Source organism: Micromys minutus (genome assembly GCF_963924665.1).
Source record: "Micromys minutus genome assembly, chromosome: 24".
Lineage (NCBI taxonomy): Eukaryota > Metazoa > Chordata > Mammalia > Rodentia > Muridae > Micromys > Micromys minutus.
This window is the reverse complement of record NC_137959.1, coordinates 21257428-21284719: the sequence shown is the minus strand read 5'-3', so window position 1 is coordinate 21284719 and position 27292 is coordinate 21257428. Positions and strand designations below refer to the sequence as shown.

The window sequence follows — 27292 nt, the reverse complement described above, 5'->3', positions numbered from 1 at the left end:
TTTCATGGTAACGTAGTGAAAGTTCTTCTTTTCTTCCAGTACTTTTGAAAATTCAATTCTATGTATTAATTCTGTGACCCATTTTGAGTTTTTTCCCTGTGATGAGAAATTAGCTTAATTTCATTCTTTAGGTATGCATTTATCAAATAAAAAAACAAAAACAAAAGAAATAGACTATCTTTCCACATTTGTGGACCTACAAAAACTATTTGATTCAAAATAGATAGATGTGTTTCTATGTTTTCTTCTGTGTTACATTTAGCCAAATGTCTGACTATAAAATGGTGCCATGATGTTTTGCTCCTATGGCAATGTTGCATGTTTTGAAGTTAGAACTAGCTTTGTTCTTTGAACTCAAAATTGCTTTGGCTGTTCATTGTTTCTTGTGGTCCCATCAGAATTTTTATTAGAGTTATTATGAAAACTGTTTCCATTCAGTGGACAATTATCACAGATCAGTTTTAAAAATTAATACCAATTTCAAAATAATTAGCATAAAAGACTGAAAGTCCTGAGCACAAAGAAACAATATTATTTGAAGGCAAAGATATGCTAAACACACTGACAAGATCATCACATGTTGCATATGTGTCCTAAGCTGTCATGTTGTGTTCCATCACATACACAGTGTCATATGTGAACTAAAAAAAATAATTCAGATAATATATTAAAATTATACATGCATGCTAAAAGTTGAATTCTTAACTACCAATTTTTTTTATGGTTATGTCTTTAAATTCCTTTTTGGTCTCTGACAAAAAATAACATTTTTACCTTCTTTGTGTTTTCTAATGTATATCAAGTTCTCTTTCCTAATGTATATTTATCCTACTTATGCTTAATGTTATTAAGCCTGTCAAAAGTTTGACTTGCCTCATCTATTAAATATGTCAAATGCATAGTTTAATTTATTCATTTGAGTTCCAAAAGAATTTTAAAACCTTAGAGAATAAGATTTGGAGATGCAGAGATGCATGTACTCACAAAATTTGTAAGCCTTCCAAATTTGTGATAGAATCTGCAATATAGAATCTGATACAGTCAACTCATCTTTACACCTTTTTATTAAATATCAAACATAGTATTAAATTGAAACAGTCCTCTTCCCACAGTACCAAAGTGAAGAAAGAACTAATAGACTTACTATGGCCCACAGGTCAGTAGATCTGACTTGCAAGACCCCAGTCTGATCCCAGGCCCCTCATCAGGCACCACGATTCTTCCAATCTGTCTGGCTATAGGTTTTTCTTCTCATTCTCCCTAAGCTTGTCTGGCACTCACAGGGGCACTTTTCTCTCATGGGTTACTTTTTGTTTTTTTAGTTTGTTTGTTTCTTTGTTTGTTTTTGTTTTTGTTTTTTTTTTGTTTTTTTTTTTTTTTTTTTGAGATTCAAGGTCTATTTTTTTGTTCCTGTTAAAGACTAATTTTTGGCTGGACTCAGATTTAGAAGTAGAAGCTCTCAGCGAGGACAGCCTACGTCTCTTGGCGATCTGTTCCTGGTGCTTTTCTTTGGCCAAAAGTTTACCGTATTCTGCAGCCTCCTCCTAGTATTTCTTAGTGCATTGCTTCTTCAGAGCGATGTGTCTGCGTTTGTGTTGCAAGACACGTGGAGTAACAAGACACTGAATCTTGGGTGCTTTGGTCCTGGGCTTCTTGCCTTCTTTGTTTAAGGGCTTCCTGACAACATATTGACGGACATCATCTTCTTTGGAGAGATTAAATAGCTTTCGGATTCTACTAGCTCTTTTAGGTCCCAGCCGACGAGGCACAGTAGTATCTGTCAGTCCTGGAATATACTTCTCTTTTTTTTACAATAACCAAGTCGAGAACACTCAGTTTGGCATCCACAATGCATCCACAAACGGACTTGCGTTTCTTTTCTCCAGTTCTCCTGGGTCTATAACAGGAATGCCCCTCACTCAACAGCAAGCGCACTCTGCCATGGGTCAATACGCCTTGCTTCATGGGAAAACCTTGTTTGTCATTCCCACCGCTGATCCGGACCACATAGCCCTTCCACTCTTCACCAAGAGCGTCAGCAGCTACTTCTGTGGCCATGCGCTTCTCATAGATCGTATGAAGGAAGCTTGCGCTCTTCATCCACTTCAATGAGCTTCTGACAGCCAGTGGCAGGGAAGGAGATGTTGAGCTTCTTGACACAGCCGACCGCCTAGGGGGCGTCACGAAAAAGAGCTGAGTTACTTTTATTAACAGATTTTTCTGGAGATTAAGATCTCAGTAAAAATCCTCATTTTTCACCATAGCTTTCCCTATAGTTCCTATAAACTCTTTTGCCTAGTCTAAGATTTTACTATTTCCATTCGTAGTATGCAGGTGGTAAAAGATAATTGCATACCTCTCCCTAACAATCATTTATACTAGAACTATTTGATTTAGTTTTCTTTCCTTCTTACACAGTACTCTCCACATAAGGTGGCACTGAATGTCTCCTTTGTTTTCTGCTGTCTTCTCCCACCTGCACAACAGGATAGATGCCATATTTGTTTAATGGCTGAAAAGGTGTGCCTTTCACCCAATTCAGTAATTTAGGGAAATCTCTAATGATAACAGACAGATCAAGGTCTCTAGTTCCTAAATAGCTCCACTATATCTCACACAGTTGTGTTTTGAAAGAAACAACTAATGAAATGAGCCTAGAGGATCTCAGACTAATGAGAACTGGTACATTGGCCTAGGAGGAATAAACCACACAAACACTTTAAATTGCTTTTGCTCCCTCCACAGGAGCAGCCAAACTAGAGACTTGCAAAAGGGCAGATGGCATTGCTCTGCCACACTCTGAAGTGCCTATCTCAGCTCTACACGGAGAACAGCTGCTTCCTCCTACTCTGACACAGTGATCCCTCCCTTGTCAGGAAACAGGAACCAAGGGGTTGACCACCACTGGAGCAGAAAGACACTTTCTGCTAATTCACAGAGATGTCACTGGGTACTGGAAGGCCATAGATTAGTCAGGACCAAGCAGTAGAGACATCTTGAGGCAAAGTAACAATGGTACACTGTTGCTAGAACAGAAGTATGCCTTCATTCCCACATCTGATAGTTTAGAAATAAAGCAGGACCAGTCAAGGTGTTAGAATTAAGGTACATATCAGCTTCACATGTAGACAGAAATGCATGATAATTGAGAAGGGCCTACCTTTGAATTTTCATTTCTGTGTGTGGACACTCTTCCCTGAGATTCTGATATTGCAAGTGTCAGAGAATTTTTCTTGCATACAAAATTGAAATAAATGGTCAGCCTCTTAGGAAGCTCTGAAAATACAGCTTTCTCTTTTGACAAGACTCATATTCTTTTAGAGACATGTTTAGTTCTTTGTTATGCCTCTTTCTTCAAAATGTCCTTAGATAAATGGCATGAGAATCCTCACTGCCTTGGTAATTCAAATGCATTGCACAGATTATCTCAAGCTATTTTATTAAATGAAAATGTTCATTGTGGCAATATGCCCATAAGCAAAAAAGTATTTTTCCCTAACATGATAATTATATTGCTTAAAATCATATACAGAGAAATTGAAATCTATAAATTAAGTTTTCAGATAGGTGAAGGATGGACAAATGATAGAAAATGAGAGATGATGATGATGATGATAGATAGATAGATAGATAGATAGATAGATAGATAGATAGATACTATATGCTGTAATCACATGCACAGACACACACACACACACACACACACACACACACAGAGAGAGAGACACACACTTAGCCCTTACTAATTTCAATATGAACATAAAATTGTAAATATTAGAAAAAGATCTACCAACCCTTGCTATTGCCAGCATCATAGAGCCATATGACATCTGTGGGACATTTTTATCTCAGGTAGCTAGACTCAGCAGACTCTCTGGCCTGGAGCTCTAGAAACCTCTCCACCCAACTCACTAAATTCCCATGGTGAGTCACTGCCACAGAAACCCCACACATGCCAATTCCATGGCCAGAATGATTCATCCTTACCTGTCTCTTAAACTCAGTTGAGTCTCATCGAGAAGAAAAACACCACACAATAAATTCCGATTCAGTTGATACTGGTATAAACTTGTACCTAGATAAGAAACCTAGATAAGACAGACTGTCTATAATAATCCATCCTTTATTAGAATCACAGCTCACTGTGGCTATTTGAAGCCACCTATAGGTGGATCATCTTCCTCCTCCATCTCTGCTTCTTCCCTCTTCTCCTATCTCTCTGCCTTTCCAAAACTCTGCCTGTGCCTATCTTGTTCACTGCCCAATCACAGGCCTTGCCTTATCTTGTGCCTGCCCTCGCCTGCATAACAACTACATAAAAATATTTCCATATATGTATATGAAAATTAAACATATAAAATTAATAATTATTTTGAGACATCAATAGTTTATATTTTTCATAGAGGTATCTTGATACCTATTTATCCTATTTCTTTTCTCTGTATTCAGAGATAAACTTTTTCTACAATATTCCTAATAAACATATATAAATCCACCCAGACCTGCAGTAAATTTCTAGCACATGATTTGGTATCTCTTTGTTATGATTATTTTGATAGTCATTTAAAAGTAATATCAGAGTGTGGGATAAAAACCCATGCCACTAAGTTTGGTAAAGTAAAGTAGGTCAAGACCCGGAGACATACTTGGCACACACATGAGGCTTAGGTGACTCCTATTTCCCTTCCAGACTCCAGACTTGGAACATTTGCCATGCTTCTCACATAAAAGAAATGTGACCTATGGTCATGTATGTTCAAAGCAGAGTTTTTCATGCTAATGTGGTAACTAGAGGCCCGAAGGGCTTAGTCTATAAGCATTTCTTCCCAGACATTACGCCCTGTAAAAGGTATTAATCTTGGGCCCACCCTGAAAAGTGGGGTATGGTTTTACACATCCACTTTTCACCATGACTATCTTAGGGTTTTACTGTTATGAAAAGACACGATGACCAAGACAACTTTTATAAAGAACATTTTATTGGGGCTGGCTTACAGGTTCAGAGATTTAGTCCATCATCAAGGTAGAACAGGGCAGCATCTAGGCAGTCACCGCACAAGCAGAGCTGAGAGTTCTACATCTTTGCCTGACAGCTGCAAGTGGAAGACTGACAGGCAGCTAGGGTGAGAGTCATAAGCTCACACCCACAGTGACACACCTACTCCAACAAGGCTACACCTCCTAATAGTTCCACTCCCTAGCCCAAGCATGTACAAACCATAACAATGAAAATAAACTGTTTAGAACCATAGACTGTCTCTTTTCACTTCAGATCCACCTTAGAGAGCCATGGAGAATACCTTCCCATTCAGAGCCACAGCCTATTCTCCCATAGAATGCATTGCTGCACTCTAGCCACAACTACTACCAAGTCAACTGCCATCAAATCAAGGACTATCGCTGCTGGGACTAGCTGAAGCTCCCATTTTCTCACCCCTGCCTCAGCCTAGGCTGGACACTGTTCCCAGCCAGTGGCCCCCTGACTGCGATTCCTAGCTGTGCTTCAATGTCCAAGAGCTTGAGAACTCCAAAGACCTCCCAAACCAGCTCCGTTTTTCCCACATCTTAGACAGTGCTTTCTCATCCCAGAAGCAATATCTCGGTACTTTCATAGAGCTAGGTATCAGACTGGATGCAGGCCAAGGACCCTACATTGAAGACTGGAAATTAAGTCAGTGTCTACTAACAATTACACAGTCTAATGTAATATTTATAGGCTTAGCTTAGTTTTCCTATCTAGGAGATAGCATAAACTTACAATTTCACTTTCATGAATATTCAGGGATTTTATAGATGATACATTCAATCCAGAATCAACCTAAATTCAGAATCTGTAAATATAGAACAACTTGGCAATTGGTTTGTCTGTAACAAACAGATTTGCATCATGTCAGTAAGATCGGAAACTGCACTCTAAAGAATGTAGGTAAGTCTAGAACAGAAGATGAGGCAAGAAACAATAACAACTACTCCTGTTTCTTGAGTTTTGTTTGTTTGCTTGCTTACATGCTTGCTTGCTTCCTTTTGGTTTTGTTTGTTTGTTTGGTTGTTTGGTTGTTTGGTTGTTTGGCTGATGGGTGGTTTGTTGGTTGGTTTTCAAAACAGGTTTTCTTTGTGTAGTAGGGGTGTCCAGGGACAAGCTGTGTAAATCAGACTGACCTTCAACTCAGAAATCTGTTTGCCTCTCCTTCCTCATTGTTAGGAATAAAACAGGTGTTACCACTACCCAGACAATTACTGACTTCTTAGCACTTAATAAATAGCCTTAAGCTTGAAGGACAGTTTCTATTAATTGGTGGGGTTGGGGGTTAGTGGGTGCTAACATATGGATAAATAAATGATTTTATGAACATGAATTTGTAAAAGATTACAAAAATAAATGTCCTTAACTTGTCCACTTTATTTTGATGATACACTCTAGGTTTTTTGGTTTGTTTATTTGTTTGAAGGGGCTGTTTTTTTAATTTTTAAATATTTCTTTTTTTATATATTGGATATATTTATTTACATTTCAAATGTTATTCACTTTTCCAGTTTCACCTCCATAAATCCCTAATCCCATCCACTTCCCTAAGATACTAAGGGGGTGCCCTCCTATCCACCCAACTCCTCCCACCCCACTGCCCTGATATTCCTCAACATTGAGACAGGACCAAGAGCTTCTATCCAGAGACTGCCCCACCTGGAGATCCAGCCCATATACAGCCTCCACACAGAGACAATATTGCTGATGCCAAGAAGTACTTGCAGACAAGAGCCAGATATAGCTGTCTCCTGAGAGGCTCTTCCAGATCATGACACCTACAGAAGCAGGTGCTCACAGCTAACCATTGAACTGAGAATGGGGTCCCCAATGGAGGAGTTAGAGAAAGGATTAAAGGAGCTGAAGGAATTTGCAACCCCATAAGATGAACAATACCAAGCAACCAGAACTCCTAGAGACTAAACCACTATCCAAAGAGTAAAAATGGACAGACCCATGGCTCTAGCGGCATATGTAGCAGAGGGGGCTGTTCACATTGTTGTGTTTTTTATTTTGAGACTGGGTTTCTCTTTCTAGCCCTTGCTGTTCTGAAACTCACTCTGTACAACAGGCCTGCCTTGAATTCACAGAGATCATCCTGCCTTTGTCTCCCAAGGACTAGGATTATAAACTGTGCCGCCACCGCTAGAGAAGATACACTGCTTTTAATACCGGAGTACTAGACTCCCAAATCTCCACTAGCTGGGTATCGTTCCGCCTTTCTTTTCAGGAAACCTAATGAGGTACTTGGGAAATGGGGCTGAGAGGGGTCTAAGACTTGATTGCAAAGCACATACCGCTACATAAGCTCACAGATTATGTTTATATTCTGAACTCCAGGCTCCAAGGAACAGAAATGTACTATTTATTCATTATTCAAAAATCCTTATTTATTAAATGTCCATTACTGGTGATACCCCCATTTATCTTGTATTGCCCAGACATCGTTCTTGTCTTCATGAAGCCCACACATTTAGACAAAATCCACAATATCCTTGAAGAGAAACCAATATTCTACAGGGGTAAAAAAAAATACAGAACCTATGGTTTTAATAATTTTTACAGAAGAGATATCTTAGTTTTGAGTAATTTCATATATCAGCCAGAACTGGCCATGTTATAAAGAACTCATTGATTAAAGCCAGGTGACCTCTGACTTTAATCAATGTTAATTCTGTTGTTGGCAATTCTGGGTGTAAGCATCACATCATAATGAACCCAAAGCAATCTCAGACTTAACAGCAGTTGAGTGTAAGAAGCATCTCTTCAAAGACTAAGTTCATTATACTTACAAAACCCAATACAATATCCATACAAAGTGTAAATGTTTCATACCTAGCAGCTCAGTGTGATTGTTTAGATTTCCAACACAAAATGCTTAGCTGCATATAGAACTTGAAAAATGCACTAAATTCCTGTACAAAAACAAAATGGAAGAAGTCAGAATTTCTTAGAGAGTACTGATTTTTCAAGAAAAATAAAAAGAAAAAACAAAAGAAAACAAAAAAACAGGCAAATAAACTTTCCTCTGAGTTTTGAAACAATGAGTCTTAATGTTGAAAACCAGGAAGGAAAGTATAAACAAACTTAACTGACAGACATGTGTCTACTGAGCTTTATCACATTAAAATGCACATTTATTTTGTATTTCAGTACCATTCAAATCAGGGTGAATTATGTGCCATCTAAGGATGTTTGATTTCTTCTACTAAAGCATAACCTTAATTTACACTGAATCTTTGTAGAGTACGACTCTGGTAATGGCAATATTTTTTATTCTTTAGTCAACAAACACAAAATAACCAGCTCTTTCAGAAATAAAATAAGAACCCAAGACATCTAATAACATTTTACTACTGACACTTCCAAGGACTATTACAAAAAATGTAGCAAGTAAAGGTGGAGGTGAGGAGGACTCAGTCATAGAAAGGGAATAGAATGTAATGCCTCAGGATCAGCTATTTCTTTGAACCACCATTGAACTTAGGTAACACAGGTAAAATCAAATTCTTCAGAATTCTAGAATCTATGTGCAAATTAATAAGAAGTGAGGTGTTAAAGAAGAGAGAAGCTGCAAAATCATAGAAAGCGGTGCAGTGACATTATCTGGAAAGTTTGGGATGCAATTTGCTGGTACCAGAGAGGCATTATAGACCTTGTTATCAAGATGTTATACTAAGCATTTTTGATATATTTGAAGACTACTTTAAGACAGAGAAACTAGACTATACCTTCATCTCTTTGGCTGAGGCATTTTCCTAGGGTGTTGTATACTGAGACATTTGCAGATACCATACTCACATGTGTATGAAATAAGGAGAGAGAATAGGAGTGGAACATAGGCAAACAGATATACTGGAAAGCCTAGTAGGAAGGAATTTGGGAGAAAGTCACCTGAGGAAGATGAGATTTGCAGTATTTGTGCTACTAAAACTATCAGGGTATGGTGAGTATGATATATACATATGTCGTGTGTGTGTGTGTGTGTGTGTGTGTGTGTGTGTGTGTGTGTGTGTACAGCTTTCAAAAAAGACATTATTATACAAAGTAAAGCAAAAAGAAATAACTGATTAAATGGGAAAATAAATAAAAAGTACCATTTTAGCTTGTAACTCTTTATGATAAGTATATAAATAAAGATACCATATATAGAAATGTATTCTAAAACAACAATGATATTAAAAGAGAATTCAGTCATATAGGAGCAGAGATTTCACATGCTACAGAAGCTAAGCTCATTTAATTCAAAATAGATAATTATAAAATTAGGACAATTATAATCCCCATAATAATGACATAAAATCCTAACTAGAAAACATGTAGAAAAGACCATAAGCACAAGAGGCTGGGATATGGCTCATTAGTTAAACTACTTGCTAGTATGAGGACCTCATTCAGATTCCCAGCAACACTCACAGAAAGAAAGAATGAAAGAAAGAAAGAAAGAAAGAAAGAAAGAAAGAAAGAAAGAAAGAAAGAAAAAGAAATGCCTACTGGCCTACAGCTGTCACTCTAGAATTGAAGATGCTGGGGCAAAACATGGATCCCATGGCCTCATTGGTCAGCCTAGCAGACTGATGAGCACCAAGTTCAGTGAGAAAAGTGTCTAAAAACACTAAGGTGATAGAAAATGATATCAAATGTCAACCACTGCCCTTCATACACACGTGCTTGAATCACATGTACAAGTTAAGGAACTCAAGGAGAACATGAAAATATTACACTGTAAGAAAATCTTAAATAAAGAATAAAGGGGGCTATACTAGGTGGACTGAAAAACATACATCAGGAGCTGGCGAGTTAGCTCAGCAGGTACAGCTGCTTGTTGCCAAGCTTGATGATTTGAGTTCTGAGAGGCCTAATCTTCTAAGTTCGGACTCTATTTTAGAGAACCGGACTGATGTTTGGACTCAGGTAAACAACTAGATTGGTACCTAGCATTAATTTCCAAGTTGCCTCCCAACAAAACTGGAGACTACCTCCAGTTTCTAGGCTAATCCCTGACAAGACCAGCATCTGCAGTTTATTCCCACAACAAACCTGCACCCCTGGGTTACAAGTCCACCCTTTGCCTAATGACCACTAGTTCATAGGGTGTGAAAGTTATGTATATGACTCCCAGTACCAGACAATTATGTTAAGGGTCACAGTAGCATTCCAATTAGATACTTTCCCACTTACCCCCTGCCTGCTTTTTAATATAAAGCCTTGCCCAGATAGATATTTGCGCCCCACCCCTTAAGAGAAACCATCCTGCCTGACATTGGTGCATTGGGGGCAGGGGAGAAGCTAGCTTGAATGTAATAAGGACCCTGCTTTGAATTGCATCAGATTGGATTCTGTCTGTGTTTTGGAGATTGCTAACATTCCTGTCTGCACTACAGTTCCATCCCTGGGAACCTCATGGTGAGACAAGTGAATTGACTTGTGCTCTGACCTACACACACACATACACACACACACACACACACACACACACACACACACCAATTGGAAATTACATTGTGTATAAAGATCCCAGAGTCCAGAACAGGTAGAGAAGAAAAATAAAACTCTAAAAAAGACCAAAATTGGCCTCAGAGACCAGTGGGGGAGACTGGACTCCTTCCCCCTTCCTCCTTGCCCTGTTCCTTTTACCCCTGGCCCCTTTGGTCTAACACCTAATGAGATCCTGTGTGGGGGACCACCACTGCTCACTGAGTCGGATGGAGTGTATAATCCTGATGCTGTTCTCTCTAAACCTTTGTTTGCCTGCCTAAAGGCCCTTGAGGTAATAAGATGTCAAGCCTGGGAACAACTGAAAGAGGCCCATGAGACTGAGAGTCCAGATGTACTCCACCAGTTACAGGTTGGAGACACCATCCTGGTCTGATGCCATTGAGTGGGAAACTAAAACCTCACTGGAAGGGGCCATATCTAGCTCCTAGAAGTTACATTGGGGGTTGGCTGCAGGTGAAGGAACGGACACAGCAGCACTAGTACAGACTCCTCAATATTTCCATACATTGAGATCCACAATAGATGAGGATTTACAAGCCCTAGAACAATCCATATCTAAGCTTGAAGAGTCACTGAATCCCCCTCTTGGAGGTGGTCTTGCAAAACAGGAGGGGACTAGACTTACTGTTCCTTAAGATAGAGGGCTATGTGCTGCCTTAAGAGAAGAATGTTGCTTTTATGTAGATCACTTAGGGGTGATTAAAGACTCTATGGGTAAGCTAAAGAAAGACTAGAAGAAAAAAGAGAGAGAGAGAAACAAAAAAACAAACAAAAACAATAAACAAAAAACAAAAACAAAACCAAAAAAAAAAAAAAAAACAAAAAAGATGGTTTTAGAAATTAGTTAACAGATCCCCATGGCTGACTATTTTAATCTCTTCATTAGTGGGGTATCTTTTACATTTGCTTTTGTTTCTTACATTTAGACCATGTATCCTTAATAAGTTAGCAGCTTTAGTTAAAGTTAGTGCAATGCAGATTTTAATGCTTCTCCAGCAATATCATGCATCAAAGAACTCTGAGTAGACTAAAGACAGTGAGTTCTAAGATTAAAACTAACCACTAGAAGAAGTGGGGAATGAAAAAGTTAAAATTTTAAGTTGGCCCCACTAACCCTGCCTTGAGGACAAGTACGCCTCAAGGCTGAGAACAAAAAAAAAAAACAAACAAACAAACAAAACAAAACAAAACAAAACAAAAACAAAAACAAAAGCAAAGCAAAACAAAACAAAACAAACAAACAAACAAAAAACAAAAACAAAAAAAAAACAAAAAAAAAAAAAAGCAGACCACCTGGTCTTGATAAGGTCTGGCTCTGCAGTCCTGTGAAAAACAAGTATGAAGGTCAGTGTGCCCAAAATAGAGTGGCCTAGAGTTGAATCATGTCCAAAATAAACAGAGTGTGCCAATTTCAATAAACCAATAGAATTGCCATGTGCCTGTTGCCAACTACCTATGTAATTTTCCCTATAAATATGTCCCACTACAGGGCAAAACTGAAACCAGAAAGGAAATGACTCTGGCTAGAACACTGATAGCATTCTTGGCCACAGACAGGAGTCAGAACTTCTTCGTTTTTGAAGTCCTTATACCTGTCTGCCTGATACTGTCTATCTCCCAGCAACTCTTCTCAGAGTTTCAGTGCTCACTCACCCTTTTATCCTATTTTGTTACATGCCAGTGTAGATTAAAGCTATTGCCCTTGATATTAAATGATGTCTATGATGAAAATTCAACCTCTAATGTACTTAGCATTTGTACAGCACCCTCCTGGTTGAGATTAAAAAGGAAGCTAGCTAACCAAACATATTTTGTGTGTCTTTGTTCAGACTGAAGTGACCACTGGAATACAAACAAACAAAACTTACTTAGACAGCAGTTTGTCATACTAGCAGATGGAGGTTAACTATTTGTTGAAAAAAGTTCTGCTAATCCAGAATTCCCAAGTTAAATTTGACTTTGGAACACAAGATACAAAGGAGGATATGAGCTATCCATTCTCCCCTTTTACATATTATGATCCAGGCAATGGTGTGTTTGGGAAGGCAGTAATTGTGTCAGCAATTCAGCAAATCACTTCCTGATTCTGCAGCTGCCTGGCTTTTCAGGGGCAACAATTCCTTTTGCAGAATAGTTCTCATTGTGGCTTTGGGAGCCATTACTGGAAACTCATCTAGGAATTCTTATCTTCACACTGCTTAGCAATTTTAAAGCTGCCCCCCCCCACCATGTGATAAATCTCTTTAATAGAATATATTCTCTCTACTGTTCTTTCAATGACACAGGAAGTAATAAGAATACCATAAATCACCTGGTGATGGTTATTCAAATACTCTTCTAAGGTAGAATGTGAAAACACTTTTGAAAAGAGCCATGCACAATTCTGACATAAAAATCCTGAATTGAATGTAAAAATGACTTTTTTTTTTTGTTTGTTTGTTTTTAATCTCAAGGGACTCAGTTTAACCGTATATTAAGGACTATCTTATTCAAAGACATTTACAAATCCTAGTAAGTAGGATCATTGGAAATAAGTTATTTTTCCATTTCTCAATAAGGGAGTAAAATTTGAATTTACTATTATTTAGAAACTTCTTCAGAACCCACCTATGAATTGCTTTGGAAAATCCTAGAAAAGCATATGGATCTAACCTAAGTACCCAATGCTTTGAAAATCCTTTACAACCCTTTCCACTTTACACTTAATAATATGTTTATACAAAATATAAAGATTTGTTGAAACAGAATTGATCTGGATTGCTTTAACTTCTGATCATCAGCAAAGACTGAAACACAGTTTTCTGATTCCCAAACCTGAGACTGTTTTTATGCAATGATGCCATGCTGTTAAACAGTCTACCGAAAATGCTTTAACTCAAGTTGTCTGAGATATATTCTCTCAAACATGCTCTTCCCCAACTCCCAACCCTGTCTCTTTCATTGAGCATCCTACACTAATTTCAAAATGAATCATCCTCTAGTCAAAGTCTCTTCATCTCTGGGATTCAAGACAGGTACCAAATACCCAGCTAGCAGCACACTTTTATAATGGAATATCAAACCTTTATAGTAGTTGCTAATTATAAAAAAATATAATAGTGATGAACTCAAAGAAAAACTTAGATTTCATATTGCAAAGTTGACTCAGAACAAAGCAGTCTTTTATGAGTAGTAAGCTTTCCACTTTGCCACAGTTTCAAAATCAAAGTAGACTTACTTATTGTCTTAGCCAGAGTTTGTACCAAACATCATGAACCAGTAGAAAGTTGGGGAGGAGAGGGTTTATTCAGCTTATACTTCCACATTGCTGCTCATCAACAAAGGAAGTCAGGACAGGAATTCACACAGGGCAGGAACTGATGCAGAGCCCAAGCAAGTATGCTATTTACTGGCTCGCTTTCCCTGGCTTGAACAGCTTGCTTTCTTATAGACCCCAGGACCACCAGCCCAGGGATGGTACCACCCATAATGGGCTGAGCCCTCACCCTTGATCACTAATTGAGAAATGCCTTACATCTGGATTTCATTGAGGCATTTCCTCAACTAAGGCTTCTTTCTCTGAGATAATTCCAGCTGTCTCAGGTTGACACACAAAATGAGCCAATACCCTCGTGTTTATTCTTTTCAGAACTATTTGCTTTTTGTGGCCACAATGTCTTCACAGTAGAAACATTAAAGTTGTCATTATTTGTCATTTTGATGACCGCACCTGCTACTTCCACAGGAAATCACAATGACACGTGGAAGAAGGCTGTCTTGTGTCACTACTGTCTCCAACCAGCAGAAAAGGAGCGACTACACAGCATTCTTCTCAAAGCCGTTTATTCAGGAACCATACAGCATGCAAGTGAAAACCATTCTCTCTTCTTTCTGTCTCTTTTTCTGTTTCTCTTTCTGTCCTCTCCGTCCCCAAGCATAGTCCCTTTTATCCTCTCTCAACTCTACCTCCTCAGTCCATGTTGCATCACTGCAGTTCATAGGTCTGAGTCATCTGGCCTGATCTCACATCATGGGTGTGCCTACACAGCTTGCATGGTAAGAGAGGCTAATCTCAGGGGCAGGAGGAAGTCAGGTGCTAGTCACAAGACTAGGCCAGAGTCCAAAGCGCCATCTTTGGACTGCTGCCACACCTGCTTTCTACATCTCTCCCTTCTTAATAATTTTGGCCAAGAGAATGTCTGTCATAGGTTGCCCCCTGTGGCAGTGCCCCTTACTCGTCAGTCATTAGGAGATGAACAGCATTGGTTCAATTCCTGTCTTAGGTTGGTGACCTGCCCAGGGAGTCTTACCTGTCACTGACTACTTCCCTAGCATGCCAAGCCACACTTGAGGAGACTGCTCAGTTTCTCCTCTTGCAAAAGCCTGTATCATTAAGGCTTGAGTTCTGCACTATAGAATGTGCACTATAGGGCACATTCACCAGAACGCGGAAGCTTATGAGGACCAAACGAAGGGCTAATCCTGCTAGTTCAGCCCATTCTTTCAGCCTTGAGGTGGCGGTGGTGATCCAAAATCCCTTTTAGGCCCGAATAAAGTCATAGCTGAGGGGGCTTGTACAGGCCAGTGAACAAAGCACAGCATTCTAGTCTCCACAGCCAAATGATGCATGGATACATTACAGCACATGCTATAAAAACAATTATCATTACTACAATTCAAAATCCTATCCTCATAACTATCATTATAAATGATAAACACTAAAGGAGACCACATACAAACAGGCATAGTCTTAAAGGTAACAATCCTGTCCTCCAGCACACTGAGAAACAAAGGTCTCAAATCCCACAGACCCATTCCAATGAAAGCTTGCATTACTTCAACCCCCACCCATCAACATACTCAAAGCAGAAAGATCTGTACAGCTACCATTCACTCTGCACAGCAACCATACATTAAAAGGATTGCTGGCAGCGGCCTGAGCAGAATTTTGATATGTCCAATTATATCCTGAAAATGATCTATTATGACTGGTACTAATATAGGAAGAAAATGTAAAATACTTCTTCACAGCCCAGGCTGCCTTCCTGGCCTGGCACCCTGTCCAAGGTAGAAGGGAATCATAGGAGCCCTTGCAAAAGAGAGCCCATCTAGGCTGAGAAAGTATACTGTCATTGTCTTTAGGAATTAAGGCAGGCCACACCCCTTGAATCCAGGTGGCATTGGCTTTGGTAGAATCATTAGTGGGTAAATCAAACCAGGCTGCAGACTGATTATACAATTGAATGCAATCACTATTCTGAGAAATATTGGTAATCATCTGAAAACATAACAATCCTTTAAGGGAGAATATTGCATCCCCAAGGGGTGTAATATTCTCATCCCAGGGTAAGAAAGGCAATTGCAAGAAGATATAAGATGCAAAGAATTGAGGGAAAACTTGTGCTGAGTGCGTGAGAGGTAAAGGCTTAGGAAACACTGATAGGAGCCCCATCACAGATCTTCAGTCTTTACCACTGGGAGCATCAGTGCCTCCCACAGTATCTTCAGACTGCTTATTCTGGACTATTCTGGTCAACCTCTCCAGGACCCACAGTGGTTGTCAATGTCCCTGGGGGAACACACAAACAGACCCTCTCGCCCAAACCAACACCAGATTGGGACTCTGCCATTTGCCAGTCAGGACATCTTTCCACATAACCAGGCCTTTGGGAGAAACATCAGGATTGGCGTGATGCTCAGCAGCAACCTGCCCATGCTTGTCTTCATTTAAAAATTTTAAGGTAAAAAGAGCAATAGCCAGTCTCTCCCTAAGGGAAGAAACTGCAGAGGCAATTCTCCCCTTTTGTTTAACTAGACACTCTTTGAGGGTGCATTGAGCATGCTCAAAGATTCCTTATCCTTGAGGATTATAGGGCAATCCGTGAATTACTCGATTGCCCATCATTTTGCAGAAGGACACAAAAGAAGCAGAAGTATAGGCAGGCCCATTATTTGTTTTCAATTTTTTAGGCTGTCCCCAGCCACCCCAAGCTTCAAAGCAATGTGTAATTACATGACATGACTTTTCCCCTGTATGTAGAGATGCAAAAACAATTCCAGAGTCTGTATCAATAGAAACATGGAGATACTTTAATTTTCCAAATTCAGAAAAATGAGTGATATCCATTTGTCAGAGGTGTAGAGGGCGCAACCCAATAGGTTAACCCCAAACCCAATCTGGGGTAGCATAGGGGCACACTTCTCATACCCTTTTACATTATCCCGTGCCTCATGAGGGCAGGGTCTTGGAATTAACATGGAACTGTGAATGAAATTCTTGAGCCAATGAAATAGGTGATGTATGGAAAAAAATCAAGCAAGCTCTAGTGGCTTTATCTGCAGTATCATTTCCCTCCACTGGGCGACCAGGTAAGTTAGTATGGGCACCGATATGCTGTACAAAAAAGGGTGACGTTCTTTTCAAAATCAAGTCACAAAAGGTGACAACAAGATGTCCAATAGTAGATTTTGAATTGATTTTACCCACTACTTCCAAGCAGAGCAACATGTTAACAACATACTGGCTCTCAGAAATCAAGTTAAAAGGGTCTGGAAACAATTCAAATACTTTAAGAATGATCTGTAACTCAGTAACTTGGGGTGATGCAGGGAGAAATTGTATGGTAACCAGAGAGGACCCTGCCACCACATATGCTCCTTGTCCTGTCTTGGAACCATCTGTAAAGATAAGTGGGGCATCTGGCAAAACATCCTTTGAAGGGATGTGAGGGAAAACTACATGATGAGTGGTAATCAACTATAGGATAGGATCCTTAGGGAATTGATTATCAAAGTTACCCTGAAAACTATACCTCAAAATTGCCCAATCATCTATTGAGCTGATAAAATTTCCAACTATTTTACATTATAGGGAACTATTAAATCCTTAGGTGGGATGCCAAAATACTGTATCCATTGTTGAATGCCTAGCAAAGCCAATTGTGCCACTGAAGTGGGATAATGCACAAGTGTCTTGGCCTGGGAAATCTTGGGATGTATCCAAAGCAAAGGAGCTCCTTGCCATAGAACTCCTGTAGGCTGTGCCTCTGTGGGCAGAATACACAGCAAAATGGGTTGTGATTCATACCGGCATTTTAAGGCCGCAGTCTGCATGCCCTGCTCTACCACTTTTAATGCAGCTCGGGCAGCATCCGTGAGTTGTCTGGGAGAATCAGGAGCAGAATCACCTGGCAGAATATCATAGAGTGATAGCAGCTGTCTGTTGGTCAGAGATAAATAGGGTCAAACGCATTGAATCCAGGCTTCCAACCCTTTGCTCTTATACAAGGTGATTGCGTGCCTACACTCCTTAGTGTTTAAATATGAGCTGTTTCAGTAGAGGCATGGCAGTACTGGGATCTCCAAAATCGCGCCCCTCCCCACTTCTATCATCCTTGCCACAAAGTCTACAAATGGCTCTGTGGTTCCTTGGAGAATCTTAGTCAGATTTCCACTTACTTCTCCTCTATTTCGGAGGGATTTCCAAGCTCTACTGCCTAGGATATTGATCTGATCGTATACCTGAGGTGGATAATTAGTCTGAGCTGTGGCAAACCTTCCTTGTCCCGTCAGCATGTCCTGATCCCAGGCAGGCTGATCATTGCGAGCTTTAAAAATGGCCTGCTCCACAGAAAATTCAATATAGTATGCCTTCCAATCTAAATATTGATCAGAGGTCAGGCAAGCAGGATCCAAATTTTGCCAGTCACTAGGGGTCATGCAATACCGGTGTAGGTATTCTAATTGCACCACAACATACACTGCACTAACTGCATAGGTGTACACTGCCTCGGCTAGCCTCTGAACTATTTTCCAGTCTAGTCGCTCATGATAGTGATTACCCTGAACATCCTGAAATACAGGAAAGCACTGAGCTCGTAGCTCTCTCTAAGTTTCATGATGCAGACTACACCCTTCTGCTCCGCCTGGGGCATAACGAGGCAAAGTTGGTGGCCCCAGAGCTGACCGCTCAACCCGTACTTTCATTTTCTCCAAACTGTCAGCTATGCTCTCTAGTTCGTCTTCCGACATTTCTCCCTCACTAGACACTTCTCCCACCTCTGAATTCTGGGAGCGCTCTTCCCTAACCTGATTCAGAGCCTCATTTCCCTTCTCCAGCTCTGCACTACACTGTTCCTCATCTCCTATACAGTTTTTCACCAATTTCCATACTGGCAGCACTCCTTTAGCTAGTACCCTTGGCTCTTCAGCAAACCACAAATCCCTTCCTAATTTTTTCCAACTAGACATTGTGAGATGTCCAGATACCTGGAACCAGGGAGCTACCTGGTCCACTGCTTTTGAAAAATTCTCTACAGTCTCCTTTCTTTGCCTGATTCTTTTCGCTTTGAGCAAATCCTTCAGAGCTTGGTGATCTGTCTGAACTGATGTTGTGTTTCCCATAGTGCTGGATGCAACTTGTTCCTGTACCGGGAACTTTGTTGTCTCAAACCGAGAGCCTTCCTTGTCACCTTTACCAGGGAGCTTTATAGTCTCAAACTGAGAACCTTGATTGTCCCACTTACCTGGGAGCTTACCAACTAGTCACCCTGACCAAGATGAGTACTGAACACCAAAGGGGAGTTTCCCGTACAGGCCACCACTTGTCGCTACTGTCTCCAACCAGCAGAAAAGGAGCTATGACACAGCATTCTTCTCAAAGCAGTTTATTCAGGAACCTTATAGCACACAAGTGAAAATCTTTTTCTCCCCTTCTCTCTCTTTTCTCTCCCTCTCCGCCCCCAAGTGCAGTACCTTTTATCCTCTCTCAACTTTATCTCCTCAGTCCATGTTGCGTGGCTGCAGTTCATAGGTCCACGTCATTTGGCCTGATCTCACATCATCATGGGTACACCTGCACAGCTTGCACGGTGAAAATGGCTAATCTGGGGGGAGGGGATGTCAGAGGAAGTCAGGTGCTAGTCACAAGACAGGGCCGGAGTCCCAAGCACCATCTTTGGACTGCGGCCACACCCGCTCTCCACAGTCTTGTCCATCAGACCATCCTCACTCTTCTACATTAAGAAAGAAAATGAAAGGAAAAGAGGAACAATGACAAGATCAGGAAATAGCATTTTGGAAAGATAGGACTCCTGTTCTGTGTTTTGAAATATCATCCACTCACCCAACACAAGTGCTGTGCAGAGTTTCAGCACATGTGTGTCTTCAGGGTGCTGGATAGTCAAAGAAAAATTGCCTTGTTTTTGGTTTGTTTTTTCAGGCACTTTTCTAAAGAATCTCTCATTCTAAAGATGAATCTATTAACTACTTGTTGACTGACCAGTCTGAGCACTAGATTGCTCTAAATGTAAGAGGTAAAAAATTCCAGCTTAGACAGAAACAAGTTTCCATAAAAAGGGTTGGTGGCACAGGATCATTAAAGACGGTTAACATACACTTCTATGCTATTCCCCTCACCCAAGAGAGCAAAGATCCGACAGTAAAAATTATGTAAGAATATACTCACTTCTCTCTCCTCACTGTCTAGATTAAACTTCTAGACCTCCTTATATTTGGGTGGATTATCATCTCTGAGCTACAACCTGGCTTCAACTTTTATAAGCGGAACATAGAGAGGGTACACATTTTACTGAAGCATACAGCAAGCCATGTATAGGTGGGGAAACTAATTCTTATTCTATTTTATCTCAATGAGTAAGTCACAAGGTATAAGAAGGTAGTCTGCTATTGCTGATGTGATCCCAATCAAGCTTCATAATTCAGCCTCTATGCTATTTGTTTTATTTACAAACAGTTTGATGCTGCTTCTCTTGCACTAATTCCAATTAGTTGCGTTCACTAAAAGCATTTTTCTGGGCACCCTCCACCATTGCTTTTTCTTAAACAGGAGCCCACATTTCACTGCATTCTTATGCTAGTTGGGTAAAGGTTCAAGACCCAGAGCTTGTATTTTAGAAACCTACATGCTGCTGGAAGCAGAAGTTGGCTGAATACTTAGTACTTAAGATACCTTCTGTTCATGGTTTCACATCTCTGATTTAATTTGGTCAAAAACCATATGAAAATATTAAATGTAAATTTTAATGAATAATTCTTAAGTTTAAACTTCTTACTATTTTGAGATTATGGTGAACTCTCTAGCTGTCTTCCATCATTTCAACCAGATTATGAAATTTTTTATTTTTATTTTTTTGTTCCAAGTGTCTACAGCCCCTATACATACAACCAGTTCATTAGCTACTGGTAAGAAAAGCTCATCCTTGTACCTCAATCTATATTCAGCCACAAGTTCTAAAAGAAAAAAAAAAAAAACCTTAGACTATCAGCTTCATAGACCACCAGCTATGGGACCCTGCTTTCCAGCGGTTTGGCTTGCTTTCTATTAAGCTTCCAATCACAAACTTATGATAAACACTTCTAAAAACTCACACATTACAGGACATGAAACTAATTTTTCTTATTGCTAACACAAGAACCCAGAGCCACTGACTAGGTGGGATTTCTGTGTAGCTAGGGCTCTCTGGCAACACAGCCCCTGAGCTAGCTTACCTGAGGCTAGAAAGCCCCTGTCACACTCAAGGACCTTGCTCCTTCCTCTCCTTTCACTGTAAAATGCAGCTACCCATGCATCATCTCACTTAATTCTTGGAACCAGCATGTGAAATGGTATCATTATCCTCATGGGTGTGTGGAGCAACTGAGGTTTAGAAAAATGTCATGTCAACAATTCAAAATGATGCCGACTTTTCAAATTACTGCTTATTCTTTTCTAGGGCCTTATGTTCTAGGACCTTCTCTCACCCGTGTTAAAGAAAGTATTTTTTTTAAATGGGTAATTTTGTTTTGTTGTGTTTTGTTTTTAATTATTTTCTTTTTTCTTATGCATTTTACAACCCGGTCACTAGTTCCTCCCATCCTTCCCCCTCCCATGCACTGCCTTCTTGTCTGAGTGGAGGCAGGCCACCCTTGTTATCCACCCCCACCACCCTGGCACATGAACTATGCAAGGCTAGATGCATCCTCCCCCACTGAGGCCAGAAAACATAGCCAGCTAGATGTACATATCCCACAAACAGGCAACAGCTTTGCCATAGCCCAAAATCTCCAGTTTTTTGGGACTAACATGAAAACCAAGCTACATATCTGCTACATATGTTCAGGGAGACCTAGATCCAGCAAATATATGTTCTTTGGTATTTCACTGTCAGAGCCCCATGCATCCTGGTTAGTTCAGTCTGTTGGTCTTTCTGTGGCGTTTCTATCCCCTTCAGCGCCAGGAATACCTCTTCCTGTTCTGGCATTAATCCCCAAGTTCTACCCTCTGTTTGGCTATGAGTATCTGCATCTGTCTAAGTCAGCTGTTGAGTGGAGTCTCTCGGAGGACATCCATGTTGGACTCCAGCCTGCAAGCATATAGAGTATCACTAAAAGTGTCAGAGATTGGCGTTTGCCAATGTGATGTGTCTCAAGTTGAGCACGTTATTGTTTGGTCGTTCTCTCAGTCACTGCTTCACATTCCTCATCCCTAAATTTCCTGTAGACAAGATACATTTTGGGTGGGAAGTTTTGGAGGTGAGTTGGTGTCCCTATCACTCTACTGGGGTTTCTGCCTGACTACAGGAGGTAGCTTTTCAGGTTACAGATCCTCAGTGCTGTGAGTGACAGCTAAATTATCTCCCTTTGGTTCTTGGGTACCTCCCTTATTCTAAGTCTCTGTCTGTCCTGGAGGTGACCCTTACTCCTTACTCAGTTTCATATTTCTACCCATTCACATGACCATCTGGCCATCTCTCCTTTCCCTCCCCACATCTGACCCTGAACAACTTTATTTTCCCCCCAGATCCCCTCTTCCACCAAATTTCCTCTGTGTCTGCCTCTTATGACTTTTATTTCCCCTTCTAAATGAAATCAAAGTGTCCTCTCTTAGGCCTTTCTTCTTGTTTAGCATCTTTGGGTCTGTGGAGTATAGCCTGGGTACTTTATGTCTAATATCCACTTATAAGTATATACCATGCATGTTATTTTGGAACTCGGTTACCTCACTCAGGGTGATACTCTCAAGTTCAGTCCATTTGTCTGGAAAATTCACAATGCCTTTGTTTTTAATATCTGAATAGTATTTCATTGTGTAGATGTACAATTTTTCTTTATATATTCTTTAACTGGGGAACATCTAAGTTGTTTCCAGGTTCTGGCTGCTAAGAATGAAGTCGAATATAGTTGAACAAGTGTGATGTCTTTGGTTTTTCTTGGGTATTGAAATAATATGGTTCAGTAGTAGTATAGCTGTGTCTTCAGGTAGAACTATTCTCAGGTTTCTGCTATACCTAATTCCAAAGCTGTTGTACAAGCACTCTACCATCAATGGAGGAGTGCTCCTCTCCCTGTTGGGGATTGATTTTAATGCTTTGATTTGATTGGAAATCTGTGTGTCTAGATGCTGAACTCCTTGTCCCAGATTGGTTGTTGATCAACCAGTAAAGAGCCAAAGACCAATAGCTGGACAAAGGGAGACGGGACTGTACCTGTAGATTTGCTCTGACTAGGATAGAGGGGAGGAGGAGAAGGAGGATCGCCATTATGCTCCAGGAGAGAGAAAAGCCAATGAGCCATGTATGAATTCGGGTAAGTGATCACTGGACACTTCCCTGATTGATCCTGGGGTAGCAGGTGGCGGATTAGAACTGCTCAACCCTTTTGCTAATCCAGTTTTTTAAAAAATAAGCTCATGTGTGTTTGTCTTTCACTCTTGGATCCAAAGAGCACCTGGGCTCGTGGCTAGAAGTGTGCGACCGCCTGGGAGCACAAATTGGTAAGTGGTGTAGCTAACTCACTCATACCCCTCTCTTCACATCCTCACCAGGATGTGCTATCTCTTGAGTTTATCTTAGTCAATCTGACTGATGTAAGATGAAACTTCAGAATTGGTGTGATTTGCATTTCGCCACTGAGTAAGGACTTTGAACAGCAGTTTAAGTGCTTCCTAGCCAGCTGAGATTCCTCTGTTGAGAATTCTCTGTCTAACTCTGTGCCCCATTTTGAATTGGGTTATTCGAGTTGTTAGTGTCTACTTTCTTGAGTTCTTTATAAATTTTGGATATAACACATCTGTGAGATATAGGGTTGGTGAAGATCCTTTCCGAATCAGTAGGTTGCTGTTTTTACCTATTGACAGTATCCTTTGTCTTAAAGAAGGTTTTCAGTTTTATGAGATCCCATTAGTCAGTTCATAATCTTAGAGCCTGAACCATTAGTGTCTTGTTCAGGAAATTGTTTTCTGTACCAGTGTATTTAAGGCTACGTCCCACTTTCTCTTCTATGAGATTTAGTGTAGCTGGAAACCCTGTGTTTCACTCTGGGGTTTATTTTACTAGGCTGCATAGTTCTATAGCATGTGGTATAAATGTTGAAATATTGTGCTCTTTTGAAAAAAAATCACTAAACAAAATAAAGGAATAAAGAAATGTACACTTGAGCTCCCATAAGAATATTCAGAAAGGTAAATTTCCCATGAAATCATTTTGCTTGTTCCAGAAATATGAACAGTCGAAAAGCAAAGCTGGGATTGAGGAAAGCTGAAGTGCAGTAACTTGAAAGCTCCTGTGAGAAAAAGAGATTTGCCCAAGGGATTTGGGAAGTAGAAAGAATATCAAAGCCTAAGATGTAAAATGTGTTAGGAAATACCTATTACCCAAGCAACAGTCACACACACGTAGTTGATTTTTCAGGGTGGTTAGACAATCCTAAGGTCTGCTTAGACAAGGCCACTTTAGATCAAACATCATCAAGAGGGAAAATGATGTTGTATATGTTGAAGAATGTTAATGTGCTACTATAATAATTCCAAAGAGTGCTGAAAGAAGACTCTGTTGTAAAAGAAACTGAGGAAATACAACTTTAATCCACCTTGTTTCTTAGAGAACTGCCCATTGTGTCCCTGTTGGACTTCATAAGCCCTTGAAAATGAACATGTAGAATGCGGGTCTGGAAAGTGGCTCAGTGGGAGAGAAGTTGCCCAGTGTTTTTCAGAATCCTGATTCTGTACCAGTACTAAACCAAGTAACATTTCAACTGACTAACTCACTAAGTAAGTAAATAAATAAATAGTTAAATAAAAAATGTAATAAAATAGAAATGCTCGTATATATTTAACAAATTTTGTAGACATACATAGAAGTACATATCATTAATCTGAATCTATACTTTGACTACATAATTATTTTCTCATCTTCGACACCCATTGGGGAGACCCTCTGAATAAAAGTGTAAACTTTTAGTTCCAAATTCCACACCTAAATTCATAAATGACTGTATAGGTAGAAGGGTCTTATAGGGAAAGGACCGTACAGTATATGTAGACGCAAACATCTCAGCGTTGGAAAAATCCAGAAATCAGGCATTGGGTTATCTGATTAAAAAAAATACTCAGTGTTTTGTAAGAGAACAGCAATATTCTGGTTATCTGCTTTATACTCAACACCTCATTTCAGGCACTTACACTCCAAACCAGTGGCACTGTAAAACACATGCTATTAGGAGGTCCAAATTTTAGCTTCTCCATTCTTTCTATGATTGAAGAATAAAGAGATGAAAAATTAATTTCAATACTATCCTGGTACAGTCTCTGAGACATAGTGATCATACAAAATAGTATTTTTTTATTTAATAAGACAGATATGGTTTGGCTAGCTTTCGTTAATTGTACTAAATTTGTGAAGAACTAATTTTACTGGATATATTCAATCATAAAATTATAATGATCAAATTATAATACCCTCACTTCATGTCAAATTCACTGTTTTCATATCACAAAATATTTAATCTTTAAAACAAAAACATTTTCAGTAGAAACTTTTTCCCAAATTCTATTTTTTCATTTAATTTAGGGGAGCTCTTTTTTTGCCTTCTCTCTTTTAGCATACAATTCCAGCTTTCCTATTTCCACATGTTTCATTTGTATCTTTCTGTAATGGTTGTGGGTTGTGCATACTTTGTGTGTTGTTGGCCTTTCTCCTCCTGTTGCACAGAGCAGCCAGACTCTCTGCAGCCTCAGTTCTCAGTTCATCTCAGTATGTGGGAGATAAGATTAGAGGCCTTGATCCCACTGCTGTTAGAACAAGACCTCAATCTCTCAGTGTCTCTATTTAATCAGGTTCCTATTTTAGCTGCCACAAAGCTGTCAGCCAAAGAAAATACGCTATCCCCCCATCAAGGGGTTAAATTGGATTTCACAGTGTGCAAACTCTCTTCTGAGCGAAATTCCTCCTGCACCCTCCGTCAGGCAAATTACTTCTGACTTTTAATTTATTTCTCCGGGAAATGGAAAGGTGTGGCATAACCAAAGTCAACAGGGAATAAAGTACACGGTGCAATCAGGGACTCTCCAACCATGGCCCCCCTTCTCTGTCAACTTTAATAGGTTCTCAGAACACACAATTTATAGAATGCATGACATGTCCTCTCTGTTTGGAGTTTTATTTTGGACCTGTCTAGTTAATGGCCCCAACAAGTGACAACTGACGTTTGCTTGATGTGGTGGCACCTGGAGATGTGTTCTTTGTACCCTGAAGTTCAGGATGAGAGTTTGCAAAACAAGAATAGTAATTGAACTGGACTCTTCATTTCCTGATGTATAATAGGTAAACTAGAGCACAGGGGTAGGGAGTGACTCAAGCAATGGCAATATTCATTTGTCATTGTGAGTGTCAAATAGAGGGGTGCAGGTTGAAAACCAGGGAATATATTTTTAGATGAGGTTACTATTTTGTGACTGAATCCATTCAGCAGAGTGTTATTAAATAATTCAAGTAATTCCATTTAATACACTCTCTCTTCTAAATTCAACTAAATATGAAGGTATTTCTATGCTTTAATTTCACAAACCAATTTCAAGAGTGAAAATTTATGTGAATTAATAAAATACACATTGCTTGAGAGAAAATAGCAAGCATTTTTGTCTAAGAGACTAAGAGTCAAAAATTGCTTCTTTAAGGTACAAATTTAATAACTGTTTAGGGAATACATCGTCAATTAAGGAAATGTGGGATAATGAAGGAAACGTACATCTTCTCTATAAATTGAGTCAGCAATTTGCTGACAGCTTTTCTTCTTTTCTAAAAACTTTTAATATTAAATTCAAAGTAACTTTGAAAACAATTTTATATGTCTGCCAAGAGTTCAGTCTTCTCCCATATTAGAAGATTGTAGATAAAATTCATTCATCTAGTAAGTGAGATCTGACTGTCAAGCTGGAAGATATTCATTGGGTGGAGAATTATGAGAAGGCTATTTGGTAATAATAGCTTTATATAAATACAATTTGGGTTAACTTACACTTGACTTGGAAACAATTGGTTGGGAATGACAGTGTGAATTAGAGCTAAAGAAGTAATCCTGGTTTTCATTACAATTTCATTCTCTAGAGTGTGTCACTACTGTAAAAACACATACAGGTTCAGGAATAACTTTCAAAAAAAGCAAGTACACAGGTCCCTTTAGCACATTAGTTCCATTGGGACAAAAGGAATAAGATCAATATACATCATACAATAACATACATAACAGTCATTATAGAATTGTCTACATGTAAGCCAGAAACTTGTGAACCCTGAGGTCTCCTAATAAAATTAATTTGATTAATGTACTGACAAAACCAACCTCAATCACAATTACAGATCTGTCTGGAAAAGTGAATAAGGTCAAGAATGAAGCTGTTTGGTTCTTATGGAATGGAAATTAGCCAATAGAATAGGCTGCAACCACATAAATCCAGTACAATACATAGCATACAGAAAAAAATTGGTTTATAACAAGTTGTGACTGTTTCATCCA

At 39.6% G+C, this 27292-nt stretch overlaps 1 pseudogene across 1 annotated transcript; it reads right to left on the bottom strand.

The window, feature by feature from the left end:
* Positions 1 to 593: 593 nt before the first annotated feature.
* On the bottom strand, positions 594 to 18532 carry LOC308435932 (small ribosomal subunit protein eS6-like; annotated as a pseudogene). Its single transcript has 4 exons — positions 18482 to 18532; positions 17960 to 18352; positions 1422 to 2170; positions 594 to 641 (listed from the first exon to the last, which is right to left on the bottom strand). The product of its transcript is annotated as a small ribosomal subunit protein eS6-like (transcript).
* Between the last annotated feature and the right edge of the window lie 8760 nt (positions 18533 to 27292).